Here is a 26,674-nt window from a genome sequence, read left to right as displayed (position 1 = left end):
AAAGTATATAATTTTAAACAATATGTCGATAAATATAAAAAGTTAATGAATAAACACACTTATTACTTGTACACAGGGTTCTGGTTTATGTTGTATTTGAAATATATTTTTATCAGGATTCAAAACTTAAGATAAAAATCTTACTCATTTAAACTAAAATTTTCTTGATATTAGAATCTATCTATCTTTTAGCAGTATGTTACGTCTTGATAATGGAACCTGTCTATCTTTAGCAGTATATTTGTACTTAATATTGGAATCTGTCTATCTTTAGCAGTACATTATTTCTTGATATTGGAATCTGTCTATCTTTAGCAACTTGTTATTTCGTGATACTGGAATATGTCTATAATTAGTAGTATAAAACTAGTTTGTAAAGAACCAGAGATAAGTAAAAAATAGTCAATAAACTAGCTTGTAAAGAACCAGTGATTTAGTAAAATTGTCGATACACTGGTTTATAAAGAACCAATGATTAGTAAAAATAGTCCCCACACTAGTTTGTAAAGAACCAGTGATTAATAAAAATAGTCTCTATACTAGTTCGTAAAACCAGGAATTAGTAAAAAATATTTGCCACACTAGTTTGTAAAGAATAAAAAATTAGTAAAAACAGTCTATACAAGTGTGTAAGGAATCAGAAAAGTAGTATAAATATTTTCCCCACTAGTTTCTAAAGAACCAGTGATTATTGCAAATAGTCTAGAAACTAGGTTGTAAAGAATCAGGAATTAGGAAAAAAATAGTCTCCACACTAGTTTGTAAATAACTACGAATTAGTAAAAATAGTCGATATACTAGTTTGTAAAGAACCATGAATTAGTAAAAATAGTCTATACACTAGTTTGTAAAGAACCAGAAATTAGTAAAAATAGTCTCCAGTCTAGTATGTAAAAAAACAGGAATTAGTAAAAAAATAGTATTTGCATTAGTTTGTAAAGAACCAGTGATTAGTAAAAATAGTCTCCACACTAGTTTGTAAAGAACCACAAATTAGTAAAAATGGTCTCCACACTAATTTGTAAAGAACCAGTGATAAGTTTAACTAGTCAATAAACTAGTTTGTAAATAACCAGGAATTAGTGATAATAGTCTCCACAGTTATTTGTAAAGAACCAGGAATTAGTGAAAAATAGTTTATGCACTAGTTTGTAAATAATCAGATATTAGTAAAATAGTCTCCACACCAGTTTGTAAAGAACCAGTGAGTAGTAAAAAATAGTCTATACAGTAGTTTATAAAGAATCTTTAACGTACAAATACTGTAGTTATTAGTTAATCGAGAAGTTAAAAAGTAAGGTTTTTGAAACTAGAACTTGAAAAGTAATGTTTTTGTGTAATTAAACTCCAAAATAATTTTCTTTCTTATTATTATTTGAACACTACCTCTTAAGTCAATTTTTGTTGTATATAGTTGAAACTTATTTCTCTTCTGACATATATAACAATGTTTAGGACCTACAAGATGCCTTGTTAGTCCATCTCGACTGTCCCGTTCTCTAAGCCAAACTAAAACTATCCAAAAAAATTAAAGCCAACCCATATTATTCATATATCTATCAAACAATTTAAAATTTCACTTAAATTTACTGTCTACACAATATCCGAAAGTAACTCGTTCTATAGGGTAACCACCACGTGTGAAAAATAAAATCGTCTTGGCTGAAGACGGCTTCTATCTTGCCTAAATCTATATTTTTGTCCCATAGTTCAATAATTCTCTCTGTTAAGTATAAAAAATATTGATGTCTACATATTATAAACTCCTCTTACAATCTTAAACAGTTCAATCGTATCTTCACTAACTCTTCTTTTTTAAAGAGTTTTAATCTATCCTCATATGACAACCACTCCATCTCAGGTACCATTTTGGTAACCCTTCTCTGAATCGTTTCTAAAGCACAACATAACCATAGTAAAGACCAACATACTAAGTATGGAAGCAAATGCAAACAAACGTACAATAAAAGAAGCCATACTTATGAAACTATAAAGAAACACCTTTATACACAAATTAATCCCGTCGCGCTAAACATGCTCGCCCTCCCAGCCGTGGGGGTGTATAATGTGACGGTCAATCCCACTATTCGTTGGTAAAAGAGTAGCCCAAGATTTATGGTGGGTGGTGATGACTAGCTGCCTTCCTCTAGTCTTACACTGCTAAATTAGGGACGGCTAGCACAGATAGCCCTCGAGTAGCTTTGTGCGAAATTCCAAAACAAACAAACAAACAAACACAAATTAATTAATAACCTGACAACAAACTTGAACGCCCCCTATATTCTCGTCTCTAAGACATGAACCTAGCAACGGTTTGTTGCAAATTCGCTTGTTAACCTGAAGCTGTCTTGAGAAGGTCGAAACGTTGTCCCGTACTTAATTTTAATCAAAGTTTTAATACCCATACCAGTCGTCTTTAAAATATATAATGTAATTTATCGATTGTTGCGTATGACTCTTGATGCTCCTGCCATCTCGTAGCTTGATTGTAAAGCTTTATCCTATTTTCTTTAAAAAAATGACTATTTGAACAGCATTGTGACTGCATGCTATACTGCTCTAGTCAAAATAATGTGTGTGATTCATTGAGTGAAGAATTTTGGTAATTTATTAAGTTATTGTTAAATTTTACTTTTGATGTAAATGTTTTATGTTTTTAAATATTTCACAAAATTGTTATCAAAAAAAGAGCATATAATGGTGGAAAGGGTTCCGTTTAACCATGTATTTGCCTTATTTCTACAACTCCATTTGTCAAAATAAATCAAAGTTATAATTTACTTTAATTTCACAATTTACTATCTTTACTACTTTATATAATGAAAACATGTTATTGTCATTAATTATTTTGTCATCACGTCAATTCTAGTCTAAAATCATTTGTAAAAAAACAACAGAGCTTTTAATTTCAAATTTAGAAAATGTAATGAAATGTAATATAATTATTATTAAATAGATTAATGTTTAATATTATTAACTATATTTGAAATCAAAATGAAATTTTCAATGATAGTAGACTTTCTCAGTAGGTTTTAAACTAAGTTATGTTAATTACAACACGTTCAGTGCAGTGATCATTAGAAAATAACCAACGGTTTTTACGATTAATAGTTTCATAGCATGTTTCATCTCGTACACTGTAAAGGGGGCAGCACAGACAGCAAACTGAAAACACATCGCTGAGTGGGGGGGTATTTAAAATTATGTGATATAGAAGAAGGCTGACGCGAGGAGATAAAGTGGTTAGTGTTTTAATATTCTATTTCGTTTTTTAATTTAGGCCTCAGCAGTTCTAATTTTAAGTGCTCTATTTTGCTGGTATTAAATTTATGCAAAAATTATTCATAGATGTAACAGCTATTGGAGTTAATTAATTATGTTATTAACCGTGTGGCATAGCTACCCTTAGAATAGCTGTAATTGTTTGTTGTTTCTTTTAAATCAGTTACTAGGTATAAACTTTTAGCCCATAGCTCTGTTATCTCTTGATCGATTGAAGATATTACAGTCTTGGATAGGTGGTCAAACTATTTCGATTGCTACATTTATCACGCCCAAGGTCTCATTGAACAATTTACTTTAATTTTGCCCCAAACAATTTCAGTTCGTGGGTAGATTGTCAGAGGTTCTGATGAGTAATAAAATGGAATCGAGTAAACACGCACTCCTTGTTTGGTCTTGCTGGCGTTCAAAAATATAGCTTTTAGAAAAAGAGATAAGTTATCATGGTTTAGTTTAATCCTACCAAAAGTAATTTCAAGTGCTGCAGCTATTGAGGATTCTCTTTTGTTTTTAGTTAAGACTTGAATACAAGAGTAACTGTGCAGTTAAAGTTAGTAATACTTACTACTGCTGTTTGATGCAGCAAGTTGATTCATACTTCACTGAGTCTAGCATTGACAAATTGAATATTACAATAATAACACTATCACAGTTTCTGAATAAGAGGCAAACTGAATCAGATTAATTGTGGGACAGCAAGCTTGTGAACCGAGATAAGAGTTTGGAAGATACATGGATGTATTGGAAGTAGTTTCTCAAATCCCAGGTATTCTGATTTTTCTGGTTATTGTGTTATAATTGCATAATGCTATAGACATTTACTGTTATTTTATGGTTAGTTAAGAAAAGTGAATTAATAAAAATTTAAAGGGACAAAAAGAAGCTGATTGGGTCATCAAGGATGTCCCTTCCAGCTCCTAACTGTAAGACCTTAGAGAGGATGGTTAATGCTCATCTTGTTTGGTTCCTTGAATCAAACAACCTTCTCTCGCCCACCCAGTGTGGATTCCAACAACAATGCTCCACCATGGATCACCAGATTTGACTTGAATCAGAGAAGCCTTTCTCAAACAACAACATCTTGTATCAATATTCTTGACATTGAGAAGGCTTATGACACAACATGGAGCTATGGCATTTTATGAGACCTCCATATATTTGGGTTACATGGTCATTGCCCATTTTATTAACTCTCTCTCTCTAATATTATTTGCATGCACTTTTTCTGTCAATAGGGTATTCACCCTAATCCTGAACTCTGTATCGGTGAAGTTGTGCTGCCTATGGTCCCTGAGACAAAATTCTTGGGGCTTATCTTTGACCTTAAGCTGACCTTTGTACCACACATCAACCAGCTACGGGTGAAATGTACAAGAGCACTGAACATCCGCCATGTCCTCTCTTCCACCACTTGGGGAGTGGATCGACATTCTATATTAAAGATATAATGTGCTCTTATTCGTTCAAAACTTGACTATGGATCACTGGTCTATGGCTCTGCCAGACCATCGGCTTCAAAGATGCTAGACCCTATTCATTATCAAGGACTTCGGCTCTGCACTGGGGCTTTCTGCCCTTTCCCAGTTCAGAGCTTATACACAGAGTCTCATGGACCTTCTTTGCACCTCTGATGTTTGCAACTGTCTTTAGTATATGTTTCAAAACTTCATTCCTTACCAAAGCATCCTACCTAGGATTGTGTGTTCCTTCCTCAGTGGGCCATACTTCTTCAGACCAGACAATCTGCCATTGCTCCTTTTGGCCTTCGTATCCAGGTGCAGTTGGTTGAATTGGGTCTGTCCTTGAATAACATTGCTATATCCACTGGTCAGCCCATCCCACCATGGCTTCTTACAGCCCCCAGTTGTGACCTACCTTTAACCTGTTGACTGTCAAGTATTTCTGCTGCTACAATACAACTCTAATGCTTCTTCATTTTGTAACTTTTTTCGTGACGCCATTTTGGATCGAAAGTGAAACAATTTGTAAGTAGGTCAAATGCATGTATGGTGCTGACATCTAGCGTTGAAATTAGGTATTATTGAGAATGAAATAACTCATCCGTGGTACTGTGTTACTGATCAGCTTGGACGAAGTTATCTCGCTACTGCACTGAACAGGTTAAATCATCTGAGAAAAGACACTCCTGATTGGAAATACTGTCTGCTATTTGCTGAACATCTTTTGAACCATCCTTCCATTCCTATTTATACAGATGGTTCAAAATCAGGTGACTGTGTGGGCTCTGCCATGGTTTGTTGTGGTTTGGTGGTTGAGTGTGGAATCCCCTCTACAGCTTCTGTGTTCACTGCTGAACTGTATGTCATTTCTCTTGCCCTGGATAACATAAAAGCTAAGCAGTACTGAAACTGCACTATTTTTACTGACTCATTTAGTTCTCAACTGGTCCTGGAATCGTTTCACATTAGTTCACGCCCTGTTCTCGCCAATATTCAAAACCGACTGTCCCAGTTATCTTTAACATCTACTTTTATTTCGTTTTTCTGGATACTATGCCAGTTGGCAGTCAACTTGGAATGAAAATGTGACAACAAGCTTTTCAAATAAAACCCTGTATTGGACTTTGGCCGCCTTGCTTCAGTAAGGATCGGAAAGAGGAAGTTGTTCTAACTAGACTACGATTGGTCAATTTTTTTAGCTCATCGCTTTTCTTTTATCTGGAACTGATGCACCATTGTGTTGTCTGTGTGATACTCAGGTCACAGTAAACCACATTTTACTTTCTTGCCGTCATTATGACTCTCAACGACGGCACCATTTTTACTATATTTGGTCCCAAGGTTTGTCCCTAATGTTAGACAGTGTTATTGGTAATGGTGACACTGTCCACCTTGAAAATGTTTTGTTTTTTAAAGGCCATCAGTCTTTTAAATGCCATTTGAGGTTTTAATTTATAATGCTAGACCTTTTTAATGTGATTCTCTTTAAGAATCAGAGTACATCTCGCTCAGTTTCAAATTAGAAAATGGCCGTAAAGTCAAATAACTCGAAACCAGGACTGGAAAGGCCAACTTCAGGTGACTAATGCTGCTTTTCGAACTACCTATTTGAACAACCCGTTAGTCATCCTGACAAGTTATTAAAATTTTGCTACAAGTCTTTTAAAATTTTTATGGCCATTTTCAAAAAGTAAAGTAATAGCATCAAATAACTTGGAACCAGGACTGGAAAGGCTAACTTCAGGTGACTGATGGTGGTTTTTGTAATTACCTGTTAGTCTTCCTGGTGAGTTATGATAATTACAGTTATACTGCAGAAAGTTCTCTACAACTTGTATTACTGTAGTTTTTCTCTTAATGCTATCGACTAGACATATATCATTAAATACTGTCTACATCTGGTCAGTGTCTTTAAATAACTCAGTTGTATGTTTAAACATTTATCATTAAATACTGTCTACATCTGGTCAGTGTCTTCAAATAACTCAGTTGTATGTTTAAACATTTATCATTAAATACTGTCTACATCTTGTCAGTGTCTTCAAATAACTCATTTTTATGTTTAAACATTTATCATTGAATACTGTCCACATGTGGTCAATGTATTCAAATAATTCAGTTGTATATTTAACTTTAATATTTAAACATTTATCATTAAATACTGTTTACATCTGGTCAGTGTCTTCAAATAACTCAGTTGTATATTTAACTTTAATATTTAAACATTTATCATTAAATACTGTCCACATCTGGTCAATGTCTCCAAATAATTTATTGTCCATTTTACAACAGATAATGTTTGTCACATCCTTTCAAAATTAACACTTTTGAAATTTGTAACCAAAATATCATTATTCCTTCTCTCCATATGGAACAAGATATTGAATCTAATAGAGCAATGACCACTTGCACCATGATTTTCTCAAATTTCCACCCAATTCAGTCATATATGAAGTTAACAATAAATCTAAAATATCATTGTTTCTAGAAGGTTCCTTGATTAATTGGTGAAGAAAACTATCCTAAACAATTTCTTAAAACCTTTCTTAATCATGGTTTGACTCTAGCATTTCCCAATCTATATTCTGAAATTAAAAATTATAATTATGACTTTATTAACAGATGAATTCTTAGTCACATTGTAAAGTTTCTCACTAATTTGTTTAGTTTCATTTGTTGGTCTGTAAAAAGTCAACAGTCTTTTCCCCTTATATTCACTAATATAACCCCAAATGGATTCAATCTTCTTTCTGTTATATTTGTCATCTATATGTAACTTACCTTTTACATGTAAATTCATCCTCCCTCAGTCTCTTCTTATTAGATAATGTTTAACCCTGTATTTCAAAGAAGTGTCATCAAAATGTACATTTAACCATGTATCACTTATTCTTGTTGCATCATAATCCTCCATTACTACTAGTGTTCTAAAGTCATCTGTTTTATTTCTTGTAATATTACAATAGTAACAGTTGCTTATTCTTATAACTGTGTTTATATTCATTTCTTATGCTAATGGTTTCTCTGCCACTTATTCATTTTGCATTTAGTTTTTTTCTGATCCTCACCACTGTATAGTTATAGTTTAAAACTTCCATTAAAAATAAATTTATAGTCTTAACAAACAAGCTAGCCCCAGCTCTATTTAAATGTAAACCATCCATTCCAAAAAGAAGCTCTCTTCTTCCACTATACTGATCCTGCAAGTTCGATCAACCAATCTGTTCATCCTTAGGTACTAACTTTAGCCTAACATTTAACCCTAGAAACCTACAAGTAACTTTATCCCTACAGGTCCACCACTGGAAGAGCAGTAAGTTTATGGATTCACAATGCTAAAATCAGGGGTATGATTCCTCTCAGTAAACACAGCACAATTATCCTTAGAGCTAATTCTGTGAAGTATCCTTGACAAAATTATGGTCTTTTATCTTAAGTGCCATTATCAACCTTTTATATCTATGTAGGGTTAATAATAATAATTACAAACAATAGTTTTGATTAGTTGATATTTAAATTAATAAGTTAATTAAAATAGTTGAGTTTTAATTCCGTTGTTTTCCTAATGTAACACACAGACACCATATTGTTTGTAAAATTCTATTTTATTTGTCACTGTTCAGTTGAATTTTAATGACCTTTGTTAGAAACATTTGAATGTTTATCTCAAGTGCTAAGTTATTACAATACAAAATAATTCCTACTATTATATGAAAAATTCTTCAAATTTTTTACATAAATTAGTTATGCATTATTGAAGTGTTGACAAGCATGTCCTTATGAAACTTCACAATAATTATTTTATAATTCTGTCTTATAACCATCATCTGTTGAAATTATCAACTTGCACAATAATATGAATTGTAAGGAATTTGTTTATTTTAAACATTAAACACATTTTTGTTGCTTTGTTGGAAAGTAAATTACTTATTGTAGACAACCACCTTGAGAAGACAAGTTGTAAATAAACTATGATTTTATTTTCACGCTTAATGGATATTATAGCCGAGAGGTAGAATATAATAATTTTAGTTTATTTATCTCTTTAGTAATTTAATATATCAACATCTCTTAGTTTTGTATTGTGTCTGTATGATAAGAGTTACAGTACTCATTCAGGTTTTATTTTTAGTAGAACTAAAAAAGTGAACTATGGCATCATGTGCTTGTTTCAATGACAACAGACTACCAGTAAGTGAAGTAAAGAACAAAGCTTTTCCCAACAGACAGTCTGAAAATTCTGAATCAGTAGACAGTGCAGTTTCTTTCTTGTATTCGAATTGCAGTCCAGATGCGTTTCCTGACAGCATTCAGTCAGAAGGTGAGGAGCAGTTGTGTCCTGCCCCTGTTTACCGTGGACGGAGAAATTCTTTCACGCCTTACATGAGAGATCGACTGAGAAGGAAACTTTCATACTTTTTTATGAATCCTTTCCAGAAATGGAGAGCAAAAAAGAAGTTGCCATGGAAACTTGGACTTCAGGTAGTGAAGATCATTTTTGTGACAACACAGTTGATATTATTTGGTTCAGACATTTCAAAGTACCATAAGGAACATCAGGATACAATAAAGACATTTCATCATTTATTCCTTAAAGATTGGGACCCGATGCGTGAAATCACTTCTTATCCTCCTTCTGCAGGACCATATGCTGTGTACACCAAATCAGAATTCTTCGACCACGTTGACCACGTGGTGAAAATGTATTCTAGGATTACTAACACAACAATTGGATCTTATGGCTACAACAATCTAACTGGAGAAATGTCACCTTTGGAGTTTTGTAAAAAAACATTATAAGAAAGGTGAAGTGTTTCCTTTCAATGAGACATTAAGGTATGATAACACTATTGAAAATACTTGTATTCACATCTCACCACTTTATGCTGCAGGTGATTCACGATGGAATCAGTTTCAGATGAAGAAATATCTGAGAGAGAACAACTGTTCTATCAATTTTGATCGACTGATTGAAGCAAGGTTAATGTTTGACTTGAAAACTACATATGTAAAAACTCTGTCAAAGTTCGACACACCGGACTGTAGCAGTATCCACATTGTGATCAAATTTGACAATAGTTTACATGATGGCCAGGTTTTGGTTACATTAGAAACATTTTCTAAAAAGTTAGATTGCAAGGGGAATGTTTACTATGTGAACAGTGACAGGTCAAAGTATATATCGGAGCAGTTTCTTAATGGCCTTGTAACAATTCTCTGTTTGGGGTCAGTTATTTTATGTGGACGGTCACTTTACAAAGGTCAGTTGCTATACCAAGAAACTGTTCTTTTTTTTAGAAAGCAAAAAGGTAAAAAGCTGTTGATTCATGACCAACTTGAATTTGTTGATTTCTGGTTTGTGATGATCATGATAAATGACGTTCTCATTATTTCTGGTTCAGCCATTAAAATTCAGCTCGAGGAAAAGCTCATTGAAGGAGACATGAACAATCTGTGTGCAATTTTACTTGGAACTGGAAACCTGTTGGTTTGGGTAGGGTTGTTACGTTATCTGGGTTTTTTTCCACAGTACAACATCCTAGTTCTGACTCTGAAGAGGGCACTCCCAAATGTGTTAAGGTTCACGCTTTGTGGTATGCTGCTGTACTGTGGATTTTGCTTTTGTGGATGGGTGGTTCTGGGTCCGTATCACTTAAAGTTCAGACATCTGAGCACGACAGCTGAGTGTCTGTTTTCAATAATGAATGGAGATGACCTGTTTGCAACATTTTCTATTTTAAACACTGACAGCAATCTCCTGTGGTGGTTTAGTCGCTTCTACCTGTTTCTCTTCATTAGTTTGTTTATCTATGTGGTAATCAGTCTCTTCATTGCTGTCATCATGGATAGTTATGATACCATCAAGAATCACTACTCTAGGGAATATCCTACGTCCGAAGTTGCACGAGTTCATAGCCGAGTGTCAAGAGGATATTACAAGTGGGATATATCAAGAAGACACTGAAACTTATGAATTAAATTTCTTATTGATGTGCTGTTCAGTTTTAAGTTGTAGGAGTTCCACAATATAGATCAAAATATAGTATACTGTAGGAGCTAAAACCATTCTAATGGAAGGAACAGATAAACTTGTAGAGACTAACATGCCATTGAAGAAACTACCATAAACTGAACATGTCATTGAAGAAATTACCGTAAACTGAACATGCCACTAAAGAAACTACCATAAACTGATGCTTTCATTTCTTTTCCTTTTTTGATACATTGTTCAAAATTTAAATTTATTTTACTTATGTTTACTATTGCACAAGTTTTCATGGTTACTAGTTTTACCAAAGTTATAGAACCAGAGTGAGGGAGTGAACTGTGGTTTGTGTGAGCTGAAAGGGAAAATACATGCAGCACATACCACTAAAAAGGCTCGCTGTGATTAAATAAAAACTTACTGGTGGATTTCACTGTTCAGATACTGTATATAATTTAAAGATAATGTTTGAAAGAAACTTTATTGACACTTGTATGTTATTAAAATCAGCCGAGGTGTAAACAAATATTCCAGACAATTGTTCAGAAAATAAAGGAACAGTAAACAGATTTTCTAAAAGATGCATTATCACATGTCTTATGTTGGTTCAGAGTAAGAGTTTTAAATTGTAATAAATCATTTTAAAACATTAGTGTTTTAATTCAGAAAAAAAAATTAAGACTTGTCTCTGTAAACCACCATGGCTAATTAACATTCTAATGTAAACCACTGTATGACTAGACAACATTCTAATGTACACCACCATAACTAAATAACATTCTAATGTGAACCACTGTAACCAGACAACTTTATAATGTAAACCACTGTATGACAAGTCAACATTCTAATGTACACCACCATAACTAAATAACATTCTAATGTACACCACCATAACTAAATAACATTCTAATGTACACCACCATAACTAAATAACATTCTAATGTAAACCACTGTAACCAGACAACTTTATAATGTAAACCACTGTATGACTAGTCAACATTTTAATGTAAACCACTGTATAACTAGACAACATTTTAATGCAAACCACTGTATGATTAGACAACATTCTAATGTAAACCACTGTATGACTAGACAGCCTTGTAATTTCTATTATTTTGGCATTTTATTCAAATTTTCAGAAGCAGATTAAATGACATTTTCAAACTTTTTTAACACAAACATTTATTACAATGTTCTTCTTAAATTTGTCATTAAAACACATGTTTTGTACATACTACCTTACAGTTTAGTTGGTATAGAAATGTTTTAATGTAACATGTGGTTCGTAAAATATTTATCTCTACTGATATATATACCAGTTGCATCTTATTGTTTAAAATGGTTGCTAAAGAAACTTGCTGAGTTACTTGTGCAGTGATAGACATATTAGAGCTTTGATGCTGTTGAAATCTAGTGGTGCTATATAAAATCGTGGAATATTACTTATGTTTTATGACAAGTGATACTAAAATATGAAGAGATGTTTTCAGGTCAGGAGATGTCCCATAAATTATAGTAATAAAACATTTAACCATAATAGACTAGCTCTAGTAAGCTTAATTTCTTGAGCTGTAAACTTGGTTTTTATTGGTTAATATATTTGTATATGGTGACATTTTAGAAAAAGAATCGTGGGTAATCATTCAGGGAACAAATTGTATTTACAATGTGAACAAGTCACTTGCATGGTAATTAATTACAGATAAAGTTGTGTCCTAAGAGACACTAATTATCTGTTATTTAATATGCTGTTGTGATTAGGTTATTAAATTTTAAAGTTCAAAATTAGCAATGAGTGAAATCTGTACATAAACAGTTGTTTTTATTCACTTCTGTTAAAAGTATATTTGGTTGTTCGTGTACAAGATATACACGTATGTTAGTACAGTTACATAAAGTATCATTGTACAATGACAAAAATGTTCATATTTTGAATGCTACATAAAGAACAATAGGTTTAATCAGTCAGAAACACTTATCAGTGTTTCACTTTCTGATACAGCACTTGTGATATTGAGCTCAGAAGCTATACTCTGCAGCAACTAGGTTCAGGAGTTTACTCATTATCTTGTTTATGTAGTAACGACCTGCATGACAAGATATTCTCAATATTTATTTATCAAGGTTGTTACTGAATAAAGAAAATTTGTTTTTAAATACCTCCATAATTAATACTTATAGAAACATTCTAAAAGAGGTGTGTATATGTAGGTTGTAATTGTATTATTTTCTTTGATGTCTAACATGAACTCTAAGAAATCTAAGTGGTAAAAAGAATTTTCTTCAGCGATAGATAACATCTCTATGGTTCATAGAACTGGTTATTATGTCAGATAAACTGATGATATTTAGTAAGAACAGAAGTCTTTGACAGTTTCAGTGAAAGATTAGTTTTTGTTTACAGTTTATAGACCTGCATTTGTATCACTAGAACATAATCATTCTCTCTGGATAGAAACCAGTGAACTATAAAGGAATCTGAAATTATAGAAGTGTAAATCATTCTATACAACTTCCTGAATATATATCATGTGTCTGCAGTTGGTTTGATATCTAATATTGCTAGGGGGTGTTTATACAACTAATAATAATATATAATACTAAAATATTTTTACAGATGAAAACCTAATACAAGTAATTTGAGTTAACTTCAATTAACCCAAGTTAATAAAAAATTCCTGAAGCTCGTTTTTATATTTATATCTGGTTGATACCTGTCAATAATGAGGTCTTTTCAATTAATATCTAATAACCAAAGATTGTTTTATATTTGTCAGGTTGATACCTGTTAATAATGAGGTGTTTTCACAATTAATATCAGGTAACCAAGGATTGTTTTATATTTGTGTCAGGTTGATACCTGTTAATAATGAGGTGTTTTCACAATTAATATCAAGTAACCAAAGATCATTTTATATTTTATCAGATTAATACCTGTTAATAATGAGGTGTTTTCACAATTAATATCAAGTAACCAAAGATCGTTTTATATTTTATTAGACTAATACCTGTTAATAATGAGATGTTTTCACAATTAATATCAAATAACCAAAGATTGTTTTATATTTGTCAGGTTGATACCTGTTAATAATGAGGTGTTTTCACAATTAATATCAGGTAACCAAATATTGTTTTATATTTGTGTTCGGTTGATACCTGTTAATAATGAGATGTTTTCACAATTAATATCAAGTAACCAAAGGTTGTTTTATATTTTGTCAGATTGCTACCTTTTAATAATGAGGTGTTTTCACAATTAATATCAAGTAACTAAAGTTTGTTTTATATTTGTCAGGTTGATACCTGTTAATAATGAGGTGTTTTCACAATTAATATCAAGTACCCAAAGATCGTTTTATATTTGTGTCAGGTTGATACCTGTTAATAATAAGGTGTTTTCACAATGAATATCAGGTAACCAAAGATTGTTTTATATTTTGTGAGGTTAATACCTGTTAATAATAAGGTGTTTTCACAATTAATATCAGGTAACCAAAGATTGTTTTATATTTTGTGAGGTTAATACCTGTTAATTATAAGGTGTTTTCACAATTAATATCAGGTAATCTAAGATTGTTTTATATTTTGTGAGGTTGATACCTATTAATAATGAGGTGTTTTCACAATTAATATCAGGTAACCAAAGATTGTTTTATAATTCTGTCAGGTTGATACCTGTTAATAATGAGGTGTTTTCACAATTAATATCAAGTAACTAAAGTTTGTTTTATATTTGTCAGGTTGATACCTGTTAATAATGAGGTGTTTTCACAATTAATATCAAGTAACCAAAGATGGTTTTATATTTGTCAGGTTGATACCTGTTAATAATGAGGTGTTTTCACAATTAATATCAAGTAACCAAAGATTGTTTTATGTTTGTGTTGGGTTGGTACCTGTTAATAATGAGGTGTTTTCACAATTAATATCAAGTAACCAAAGATTGTTTTATATTTTGTCAGATTGATACCTGTTAATAATGAGGTGTTTTCACAATTAATATCAAGTAACCAAAGATTGTTTTATGTTTGTGTTGGGTTGGTACCTGTTAATAATGAGGTGTTTTCACAATTAATATCAAGTAACCAAAGATGGTTTTATATTTGTCAGGTTGATACCTGTTAATAATGAGGTGTATTCACAATTAATATCAAGTAACCAAAGATGGTTTTATATTTGTCAGGTTGATACCTGTTAATAATGAGGTGTTTTCACAATTAATATCAAGTAACCAAAGATCATTTTATATTTTGTCAGGTTGATACCTGTTAATAATGAGGTGTTTTTACAATTAATATCAAGTAACCAAAGATGGTTTTATATTTATCAGGTTGATGCCTGTTAATAATGAGGTGTATTCACAATTAATATCAAGTAACCAAAGATTGTTTTATGTTTGTGTTGGGTTGGTACCTGTTAATAATGAGGTGTTTTCACAATTAATATCAAGTAACCAAAGATTGTTTTATGTTTGTGTTGGGTTGATACCTGTTAATAATGAGATGTTTTCACAATTAATATCAAGTAACCAAAGATTGTTTTATATTTCTCAGGTTGATACCTGTTAATAATGAGGTGTTTTCACAATTAATATCAAGTAACCAAAGATTGTTTTATATTTCTCAGGTTGATACCTGTTAATAATGAGGTGTTTTCACAATTAATATCAAGTAACCAAAGATGGTTTTATATTTGTCAGGTTGATACCTGTTAATAATGAGGTGTATTCACAATTAATATCAAGTAACCAAAGATTGTTTTATGTTTGTGTTGGGTTGGTACCTGTTAATAATGAGGTGTTTTCACAATTAATATCAAGTAACCAAAGATTGTTTTATGTTTGTGTTGGGTTGATACCTGTTAATAATGAGATGTTTTCACAATTAATATCAAGTAACCAAAGATTGTTTTATATTTTGTCAGATTGATACCTGTTAATAATGAGGTGTTTTCACAATTAATATCAAGTAACCAAAGGTTGTTTTATATTTTGTCAGGTTGATACCTGTTAATAATGAGGTGTTTTCACAATTAATATCAAGTAACCAAAGGTTGTTTTATATTTTGTCAGGTTGATACCTGTTAATAATGAGGTGTTTTCACAATTAATATCAAGTAACCAAAGATTGTTTTATATTTTCTCAGATTGATACCTGTTAATAATGAGGTGTTTTCACAATTAATATCAAGTAACCAAAGGTTGTTTTATATTTTGTCAGGTTAATACCTGTTAATAATGAAGTGTTTTCACAATTAATATCAAGTAACCAAAGATCGTTTTATATTTTATCAGATTGATACCTGTTAATAATGAGATGTTTTACAATTAATATCAAGTAACCAAAGATTGTTTTATATTTGTCAGGTTGATACCTGTTAATAATGAGATGTTTTCACAATTAATATCAAGTAACCAAAGATTGTTTTATATTTGTCAGGTTGATACCTGTTAATAATAAGGTGTTTTCACAATTAATATCAGGTAACCAAATATTGTTTTATATTTGTCAGGTTGATACCTCTTAATAATGAGGTGTTTTCACAATTAATATCAGGTAACCAAATATTGTTTTATATTTTATCAGATTGATACCTGTTAATAATGAGATGTTTTCACAATTAATATCAAGTAACCAAAGGTTGTTTTATATTTTGTCAGATTGCTACCTCTTAATAATGAGGTGTTTTCACAATTAATATCAAGTAACCAAAGATCGTTTTTTTTTTTTTTATCAGATTGATACCTCTTAATAATGAGGTGTTTTCACAATTAATATCAAGTAACCAAAGATTGTTTTATATTTTGTCAGTTTGATACCTCTTAATAATGAGTTGTTTTCACAATTAATATCAGGTAACCAAATATTGTTTTATATTTTGTCAGATTGATATTTGTTATTAATGAGATGTTTTCACAATTAATATCAAGTAACCAAAGATTGTTTTATATTTTGTCAGATTGATACCTGTTAATAATGGAGTGTTTTCACAGTTAATATCAAGTAACCAAAGATTGTTTTATATTTTGTCAGGTTGATACCTGTTAATAATGAGGTGTTTTCACAATTAATATCAAGTAACCAAAGATTGTTTTATGTTTGTGTTGGGTTGATACCTGTTAATAATGAGGTGTTTTCACAATTAATATCAAGTACCCAAAGATCGTTTTATATTTGTCAGGTTCATACCTGTTAATAATGAGGTGTTTTCACAATTAATATCAAGTAACCAAAGATTGTTTTATGTTTGTGTTGGGTTGGCACCTGTTAATAATGAGGTGTTTTCACAATTAATATCAAGTAACCAAAGATGGTTTTATATTTGTCAGGTTGATACCTGTTAATAATGAGGTGTATTCACAATTAATATCAAGTAACCAAAGATTGTTTTATGTTTGTGTTGGGTTGGTACCTGTTAATAATGAGGTGTTTTCACAATTAATATCAAGTAACCAAAGATTGTTTCATGTTTGTGTTGGGTTCATACCTGTTAATAATGAGATGTTTTCACAATTAATATCAAGTAACCAAAGATTGTTTTATATTTCTCAGGTTGATACCTGTTAATAATGAGGTGTTTTCACAATTAATATCAAGTAACCAAAGATTGTTTTATATTTCTCAGGTTGATACCTGTTAATAATGAGGTGTTTTCACAATTAATATCAAGTAACCAAAGATTGTTTTATATTTCTCAGGTTGATACCTGTTAATAATGAGGTGTTTTCACAATTAATATCAAGTAACCAAAGATGGTTTTATATTTGTCAGGTTGATACCTGTTAATAATGAGGTGTATTCACAATTAATATCAAGTAACCAAAGATTGTTTTATGTTTGTGTTGGGTTGGTACCTGTTAATAATGAGGTGTTTTCACAATTAATATCAAGTAACCAAAGATTGTTTTATGTTTGTGTTGGGTTGATACCTGTTAATAATGAGGTGTTTTCACAATTAATATCAAGTAACCAAAGATTGTTTTATGTTTGTGTTGGGTTGGTACCTGTTAATAATGAGGTGTTTTCACAATTAATATCAAGTAACCAAAGATTGTTTTATATTTTGTCAGATTGATACCTGTTAATAATGAGGTGTTTTCACAATTAATATCAAGTAACCAAAGATGGTTTTATATTTGTCAGGTTGATACCTGTTAATAATGAGGTGTATTCACAATTAATATCAAGTAACCAAAGATGGTTTTATATTTGTCAGGTTGATACCTGTTAATAATGAGGTGTTTTCACAATTAATATCAAGTAACCAAAGATCATTTTATATTTTGTCAGGTTGATACCTGTTAATAATGAGGTGTTTTCACAATTAATATCAAGTAACCAAAGATGGTTTTATATTTGTCAGGTTGATACCTGTTAATAATGAGGTGTATTCACAATTAATATCAAGTAACCAAAGATTGTTTTATGTTTGTGTTGGGTTGGTACCTGTTAATAATGAGGTGTTTTCACAATTAATATCAAGTAACCAAAGATTGTTTTATGTTTGTGTTGGGTTGATACCTGTTAATAATGAGATGTTTTCACAATTAATATCAAGTAACCAAAGATTGTTTTATATTTCTCAGGTTGATACCTGTTAATAATGAGGTGTTTTCACAATTAATATCAAGTAACCAAAGATTGTTTTATATTTCTCAGGTTGATACCTGTTAATAATGAGGTGTTTTCACAATTAATATCAAGTAACCAAAGATGGTTTTATATTTGTCAGGTTGATACCTGTTAATAATGAGGTGTATTCACAATTAATATCAAGTAACCAAAGATTGTTTTATGTTTGTGTTGGGTTGGTACCTGTTAATAATGAGGTGTTTTCACAATTAATATCAAGTAACCAAAGATTGTTTTATGTTTGTGTTGGGTTGATACCTGTTAATAATGAGATGTTTTCACAATTAATATCAAGTAACCAAAGATTGTTTTATATTTTGTCAGATTGATACCTGTTAATAATGAGGTGTTTTCACAATTAATATCAAGTAACCAAAGGTTGTTTTATATTTTGTCAGGTTGATACCTGTTAATAATGAGGTGTTTTCACAATTAATATCAAGTAACCAAAGGTTGTTTTATATTTTGTCAGGTTGATACCTGTTAATAATGAGGTGTTTTCACAATTAATATCAAGTAACCAAAGATTGTTTTATATTTTCTCAGATTGATACCTGTTAATAATGAGGTGTTTTCACAATTAATATCAAGTAACCAAAGGTTGTTTTATATTTTGTCAGGTTAATACCTGTTAATAATGAAGTGTTTTCACAATTAATATCAAGTAACCAAAGATCGTTTTATATTTTATCAGATTGATACCTGTTAATAATGAGATGTTTTTACAATTAATATCAAGTAACCAAAGATTGTTTTATATTTGTCAGGTTGATACCTGTTAATAATGAGATGTTTTCACAATTAATATCAAGTAACCAAAGATTGTTTTATATTTGTCAGGTTGATACCTGTTAATAATAAGGTGTTTTCACAATTAATATCAGGTAACCAAATATTGTTTTATATTTGTCAGGTTGATACCTCTTAATAATGAGGTGTTTTCACAATTAATATCAGGTAACCAAATATTGTTTTATATTTTATCAGATTGATACCTGTTAATAATGAGATGTTTTCACAATTAATATCAAGTAACCAAAGGTTGTTTTATATTTTGTCAGATTGCTACCTCTTAATAATGAGGTGTTTTCACAATTAATATCAAGTAACCAAAGATCGTTTTTTTGTTTTTTTATCAGATTGATACCTCTTAATAATGAGGTGTTTTCACAATTAATATCAAGTAACCAAAGATTGTTTTATATTTTGTCAGTTTGATACCTCTTAATAATGAGTTGTTTTCACAATTAATATCAGGTAACCAAATATTGTTTTATATTTTGTCAGATTGATATTTGTTATTAATGAGATGTTTTCACAATTAATATCAAGTAACCAAAGATTGTTTTATATTTTGTCAGATTGATACCTGTTAATAATGGAGTGTTTTCACAGTTAATATCAAGTAACCAAAGATTGTTTTATGTTTGTGTTGGGTTGATACCTGTTAATAATGAGGTGTTTTCACAATTAATATCAAGTACCCAAAGATCGTTTTATATTTGTCAGGTTCATACCTGTTAATAATGAGGTGTTTTCACAATTAATATCAAGTAACCAAAGATTGTTTTATGTTTGTGTTGGGTTGGCACCTGTTAATAATGAGGTGTTTTCACAATTAATATCAAGTAACCAAAGATGGTTTTATATTTGTCAGGTTGATACCTGTTAATAATGAGGTGTATTCACAATTAATATCAAGTAACCAAAGATTGTTTTATGTTTGTGTTGGGTTGGTACCTGTTAATAATGAGGTGTTTTCACAATTAATATCAAGTAACCAAAGATTGTTTCATGTTTGTGTTGGGTTGATACCTGTTAATAATGAGATGTTTTCACAATTAATATCAAGTAACCAAAGATTGTTTTATATTTCTCAGGTTGATACCTGTTAATAATGAGGTGTTTTCACAATTAATATCAAGTAACCAAAGATTGTTTTATATTTCTCAGGTTGATACCTGTTAATAATGAGGTGTTTTCACAATTAATATCAAGTAACCAAAGATGGTTTTATATTTGTCAGGTTGATACCTGTTAATAATGAGGTGTATTCACAATTAATATCAAGTAACCAAAGATTGTTTTATGTTTGTGTTGGGTTGGTACCTGTTAATAATGAGGTGTTTTCACAATTAATATCAAGTAACCAAAGATTGTTTTATGTTTGTGTTGGGTTGATACCTGTTAATAATGAGGTGTTTTCACAATTAATATCAAGTAACCAAAGATTGTTTTATGTTTGTGTTGGGTTGGTACCTGTTAATAATGAGGTGTTTTCACAATTAATATCAAGTAACCAAAGATTGTTTTATATTTTGTCAGATTGATACCTGTTAATAATGAGGTGTTTTCACAATTAATATCAAGTAACCAAAGATTGTTTTATGTTTGTGTTGGGTTGGTACCTGTTAATAATGAGGTGTTTTCACAATTAATATCAAGTAACCAAAGATGGTTTTATATTTGTCAGGTTGATACCTGTTAATAATGAGGTGTATTCACAATTAATATCAAGTAACCAAAGATGGTTTTATATTTGTCAGGTTGATACCTGTTAATAATGAGGTGTTTTCACAATTAATATCAAGTAACCAAAGATCATTTTATATTTTGTCAGGTTGATACCTGTTAATAATGAGGTGTTTTCACAATTAATATCAAGTAACCAAAGATGGTTTTATATTTGTCAGGTTGATACCTGTTAATAATGAGGTGTATTCACAATTAATATCAAGTAACCAAAGATTGTTTTATGTTTGTGTTGGGTTGGTACCTGTTAATAATGAGGTGTTTTCACAATTAATATCAAGTAACCAAAGATTGTTTTATGTTTGTGTTGGGTTGATACCTGTTAATAATGAGATGTTTTCACAATTAATATCAAGTAACCAAAGATTGTTTTATATTTCTCAGGTTGATACCTGTTAATAATGAGGTGTTTTCACAATTAATATCAAGTAACCAAAGATTGTTTTATATTTCTCAGGTTGATACCTGTTAATAATGAGGTGTTTTCACAATTAATATCAAGTAACCAAAGATGGTTTTATGTTTGTGTTGGGTTGGTACCTGTTAATAATGAGGTGTTTTCACAATTAATATCAAGTAACCAAAGATTGTTTTATGTTTGTGTTGGGTTGGTACCTGTTAATAATGAGGTGTTTTCACAATTAATATCAAGTAACCAAAGATTGTTTTATGTTTGTGTTGGGTTGATACCTGTTAATAATGAGATGTTTTCACAATTAATATCAAGTAACCAAAGATTGTTTTATATTTTGTCAGATTGATACCTGTTAATAATGAGGTGTTTTCACAATTAATATCAAGTAACCAAAGGTTGTTTTATATTTTGTCAGGTTGATACCTGTTAATAATGAGGTGTTTTCACAATTAATATCAAGTAACCAAAGGTTGTTTTATATTTTGTCAGGTTGATACCTGTTAATAATGAGGTGTTTTCACAATTAATATCAAGTAACCAAAGATTGTTTTATATTTTCTCAGATTGATACCTGTTAATAATGAGGTGTTTTCACAATTAATATCAAGTAACCAAAGGTTGTTTTATATTTTGTCAGGTTAATACCTGTTAATAATGAAGTGTTTTCACAATTAATATCAAGTAACCAAAGATCGTTTTATATTTTATCAGATTGATACCTGTTAATAATGAGATGTTTTTACAATTAATATCAAGTAACCAAAGATTGTTTTATATTTGTCAGGTTGATACCTGTTAATAATGAGATGTTTTCACAATTAATATCAAGTAACCAAAGATTGTTTTATATTTTGTCAGGTTGATACCTGTTAATAATGAGGTGTTTTCACAATTAATATCAAGTAACCAAAGATTGTTTTATATTTGTCAGGTTGACACCTCTTAATAATGAGGTGTTTTCACAATTAATATCAGGAAACCAAAGATTGTTTTATATTTGTCAGGTTGATACCTGTTAATAATAAGGTGTTTTCACAATTAATATCAGGTAACCAAATATTGTTTTATATTTGTCAGGTTGATACCTCTTAATAATGAGGTGTTTTCACAATTAATATCAGGTAACCAAATATTGTTTTATATTTTATCAGATTGATACCTGTTAATAATGAGATGTTTTCACAATTAATATCAAGTAACCAAAGGTTGTTTTATATTTTGTCAGATTGCTACCTCTTAATAATGAGGTGTTTTCACAATTAATATCAAGTAACCAAAGATCGTTTTTTTGTTTTTTTATCAGATTGATACCTCTTAATAATGAGGTGTTTTCACAATTAATATCAAGTAACCAAAGATTGTTTTATATTTTGTCAGTTTGATACCTCTTAATAATGAGTTGTTTTCACAATTAATATCAGGTAACCAAATATTGTTTTATATTTTGTCAGATTGATATTTGTTATTAATGAGATGTTTTCACAATTAATATCAAGTAACCAAAGATTGTTTTATATTTTGTCAGATTGATACCTGTTAATAATGGAGTGTTTTCACAGTTAATATCAAGTAACCAAAGATTGTTTTATATTTTGTCAGGTTGATACCTGTTAATAATGAGGTGTTTTCACAATTAATATCAAGTAACCAAAGATTGTTTTATGTTTGTGTTGGGTTGATACCTGTTAATAATGAGGTGTTTTCACAATTAATATCAAGTACCCAAAGATCGTTTTATATTTGTCAGGTTCATACCTGTTAATAATGAGATGTTTTCACAATTAATATCAAGTAACCAAAGATCGTTTTATATTTTATCAAATTGTTACCTGTTAATAATGAGGTGTTTTCACAATTAATATCAGGTAACCAAAGATCGTTTTATATTTTATGAAATTGATACCTGTAATAATGAGGTGTTTTCACAATTAATATCAAGTAACCAAAGATCGTTTTATATTTCTCAGGTTGATACCTGTTAATAATGAGGTGTTTTCACAGTTAATATCAAGTAACCAAAGATTGTTTTATATTTTGTCAGGTTGATACCTGTTAATAATGAGGTGTTTTCACAATTAATATCAGGTAACCAAAGATCGTTTTATATTTTATCAGATTGATACCTGTTAATAATGAGGTGTTTTCACAATTAATATCAGGTAACCAAAGATCGTTTTATATTTTATCAGATTGATACCTGTTAATAATGAGGTGTTTTCACAGTTAATATCAAGTAACCAAAGATTGTTTTATATTTTGTCAGGTTAATACCTGTCAATAATGAGGTGTTTTCACAATTAATATCAGGTAACCAAAGATTCTTTTATATTTTGTCAGGTTGATACCTATTAATAATGAGGTGTTTTCACAATTAATATCAAGTAACCAAAGATTGTTTTATATTTCTCAGGTTAATACCTGTTAATAATGAGATGTTTTCACAATTAATATCGAGTAACCAAAGATTGTTTTATATTTCTGTCAGGTTGATACCTGTTAATAATGAGGTGTTTTCACAATTAATATCAAGTAACCAAAGATTGTTTTATATTTTATCAGATTGTTACCTGTTAATAATGAGGTGTTTTCACAATTAATATCAAGTAACCAAAGATATTTTTATATTTTTCAGGTTGATACCTGTTAATAATGAGGTGTTTTCACAATTAATATCAAGTAACCAAAGATTGTTTTATATTTTGTCAGGTTGATACCTGTTAATAATGAGGTGTTTTCACAATTAATATCCGGTAACCAAAGATTGTTTTATATTTGTGTTGGGTTGATACCTGTTAATAATGAGGTGTTTTCACAATTAATATCAAGTAACCAAAGATTGTTTTATATTTGTCAGGTTGATACCTGTTAATAATGAGATGTTTTCACAATTAATATCAAGTAACCAAAGGTTGTTTTATATTTTGTCAGATTGCTACCTCTTAATAATGAGGTGTTTTCACAATTAATATCAAGTAACCAAAGATTGTTTTATATTTTGTCAGTTTGATACCTCTTAATAATGAGTTGTTTTCACAATTAATATCAGGTAACCAAATATTGTTTTATATTTTGTCAGATTGATATTTGTTATTAATGAGATGTTTTCACAATTAATATCAAGTAACCAAAGATTGTTTTATATTTTGTCAGATTGATACCTGTTAATAATGGAGTGTTTTCACAGTTAATATCAAGTAACCAAAGATTGTTTTATATTTTGTCAGGTTGATACCTGTTAATAATGAGGTGTTTTCACAATTAATATCAAGTAACCAAAGATTGTTTTATGTTTGTGTTGGGTTGATACCTGTTAATAATGAGGTGTTTTCACAATTAATATCAAGTACCCAAAGATCGTTTTATATTTGTCAGGTTCATACCTGTTAATAATGAGATGTTTTCACAATTAATATCAAGTAACCAAATATTGTTTTATATTTGTGTTGGGTTGATACCTGTTAATAATGAGATGTTTTCACAATTAATATCAAGTAACCAAAGATCGTTTTATATTTTATCAAATTGTTACCTGTTAATAATGAGGTGTATTCACAATTAATATCAGGTAACCAAAGATCGTTTTATATTTTATAAAATTGATACCTGTTAATAATGAGGTGTTTTCACAATTAATATCAAGTAACCAAAGATCGTTTTATATTTCTCAGGTTGATACCTGTTAATAATGAGGTGTTTTCACAGTTAATATCAAGTAACCAAAGATTGTTTTATATTTTGTCAGGTTGATACCTGTTAATAATGAGGTGTTTTCACAGTTAATATCAAGTAACCAAAGATTGTTTTATATTTTGTCAGGTTGATACCTGTTAATAATGAGGTGTTTTCACAATTAATATCAGGTAACCAAATATTATTTTATATTTATCAGGTTGATACCTGTTAATAATGAGGTGTTTTCACAATTAATATCAGGTAACCAAATATTGTTTTATATTTGTGTTGGGTTGATACCTGTTAATAATGAGATGTTTTCACAATTAATATCAAGTAACCAAAGGTTGTTTTATATTTTGTCAGATTGCTACCTTTTAATAATGAGGTGTTTTCACAATTAATATCAAGTACCCAAAGATCGTTTTATATTTGTGTCAGGTTGATACCTGTTAATAATAAGGTGTTTTCACAATGAATATCAGGTAACCAAAGATTGTTTTATATTTTGTGAGGTTAATACCTGTTAATAATAAGGTGTTTTCACAATTAATATCATGTAACCAAAGATTGTTTTATATTTTGTGAGGTTAATACCTGTTAATTATAAGGTGTGTTCACAATTAATATCAGGTAATCTAAGATTGTTTTATATTTTGTGAGGTTGATACCTATTAATAATGAGGTGTTTTCACAATTAATATCAGGTAACAAAAGATGGTTTTATATTTGTCAGGTTGATACCTGTTAATAATGAGGTGTATTCACAATTAATATCAAGTAACCAAAGATGGTTTTATATTTGTCAGGTTGATACCTGTTAATAATGAGGTGTTTTCACAATTAATATCAAGTAACCAAAGATCGTTTTATATTTTGTCAGGTTGATACCTGTTAATAATGAGGTGTTTTCACAATTAATATCAAGTAACCAAAGATGGTTTTATATTTGTCAGGTTGAAACCTGTTAATAATGAGGTGAATTCACAATTAATATCAAGTAACCAAAGATTGTTTTATGTTTGTGTTGGGTTGGTACCTGTTAATAATGAGGTGTTTTCACAATTAATATCAAGTAACCAAAGATTGTTTTATATTTCTCAGGTTGATACCTGTTAATAATGAGGTGTTTTCACAATTAATATCAAGTAACCAAAGATGGTTTTATATTTGTCAGGTTGATACCTGTTAATAATGAGGTGTATTCACAATTAATATCAAGTAACCAAAGATTGTTTTATGTTTGTGTTGGGTTGGTACCTGTTAATAATGAGGTGTTTTCACAATTAATATCAAGTAACCAAAGATTGTTTTATGTTTGTGTTGGGTTGATACCTGTTAATAATGAGATGTTTTCACAATTAATATCAAGTAACCAAAGATTGTTTTATATTTTCTCAGATTGATACCTGTTAATAATGAGGTGTTTTCACAATTAATATCAAGTAACCAAAGGTTGTTTTATATTTTGTCAGGTTGATACCTGTTAATAATGAAGTGTTTTCACAATTAATATCAAGTAACCAAAGATCGTTTTATATTTTATCAGATTGATACCTGTTAATAATGAGATGTTTTTACAATTAATATCAAGTAACCAAAGATTGTTTTATATTTGTCAGGTTGATACCTGTTAATAATGAGATGTTTTCACAATTAATATCAAGTAACCAAAGATTGTTTTATATTTTGTCAG

At 30.0% G+C, this 26,674-nt stretch overlaps 1 pseudogene across 1 annotated transcript; it reads left to right on the top strand.

The window, feature by feature from the left end:
- The first annotated feature begins 3,127 nt into the window (after positions 1-3,127).
- On the top strand, positions 3,128-11,027 carry LOC143241900 (mucolipin-3 pseudogene; annotated as a pseudogene). The gene is made up of 2 exons (XR_013022334.1): positions 3,128-3,242; positions 8,875-11,027. The product of XR_013022334.1 is annotated as a mucolipin-3 pseudogene (transcript).
- Positions 11,028-26,674: the final 15,647 nt, after the last annotated feature.

The sequence above is a fragment of the Tachypleus tridentatus genome, unplaced genomic scaffold (assembly GCF_004210375.1).
Source record: "Tachypleus tridentatus isolate NWPU-2018 unplaced genomic scaffold, ASM421037v1 Hic_cluster_1, whole genome shotgun sequence".
Taxonomy (NCBI): Eukaryota; Metazoa; Arthropoda; class Merostomata; order Xiphosura; family Limulidae; genus Tachypleus; species Tachypleus tridentatus.
The sequence above is the reverse complement of the archived record's forward strand: the minus strand, read 5'-3'. Positions and strand labels throughout refer to the sequence as shown.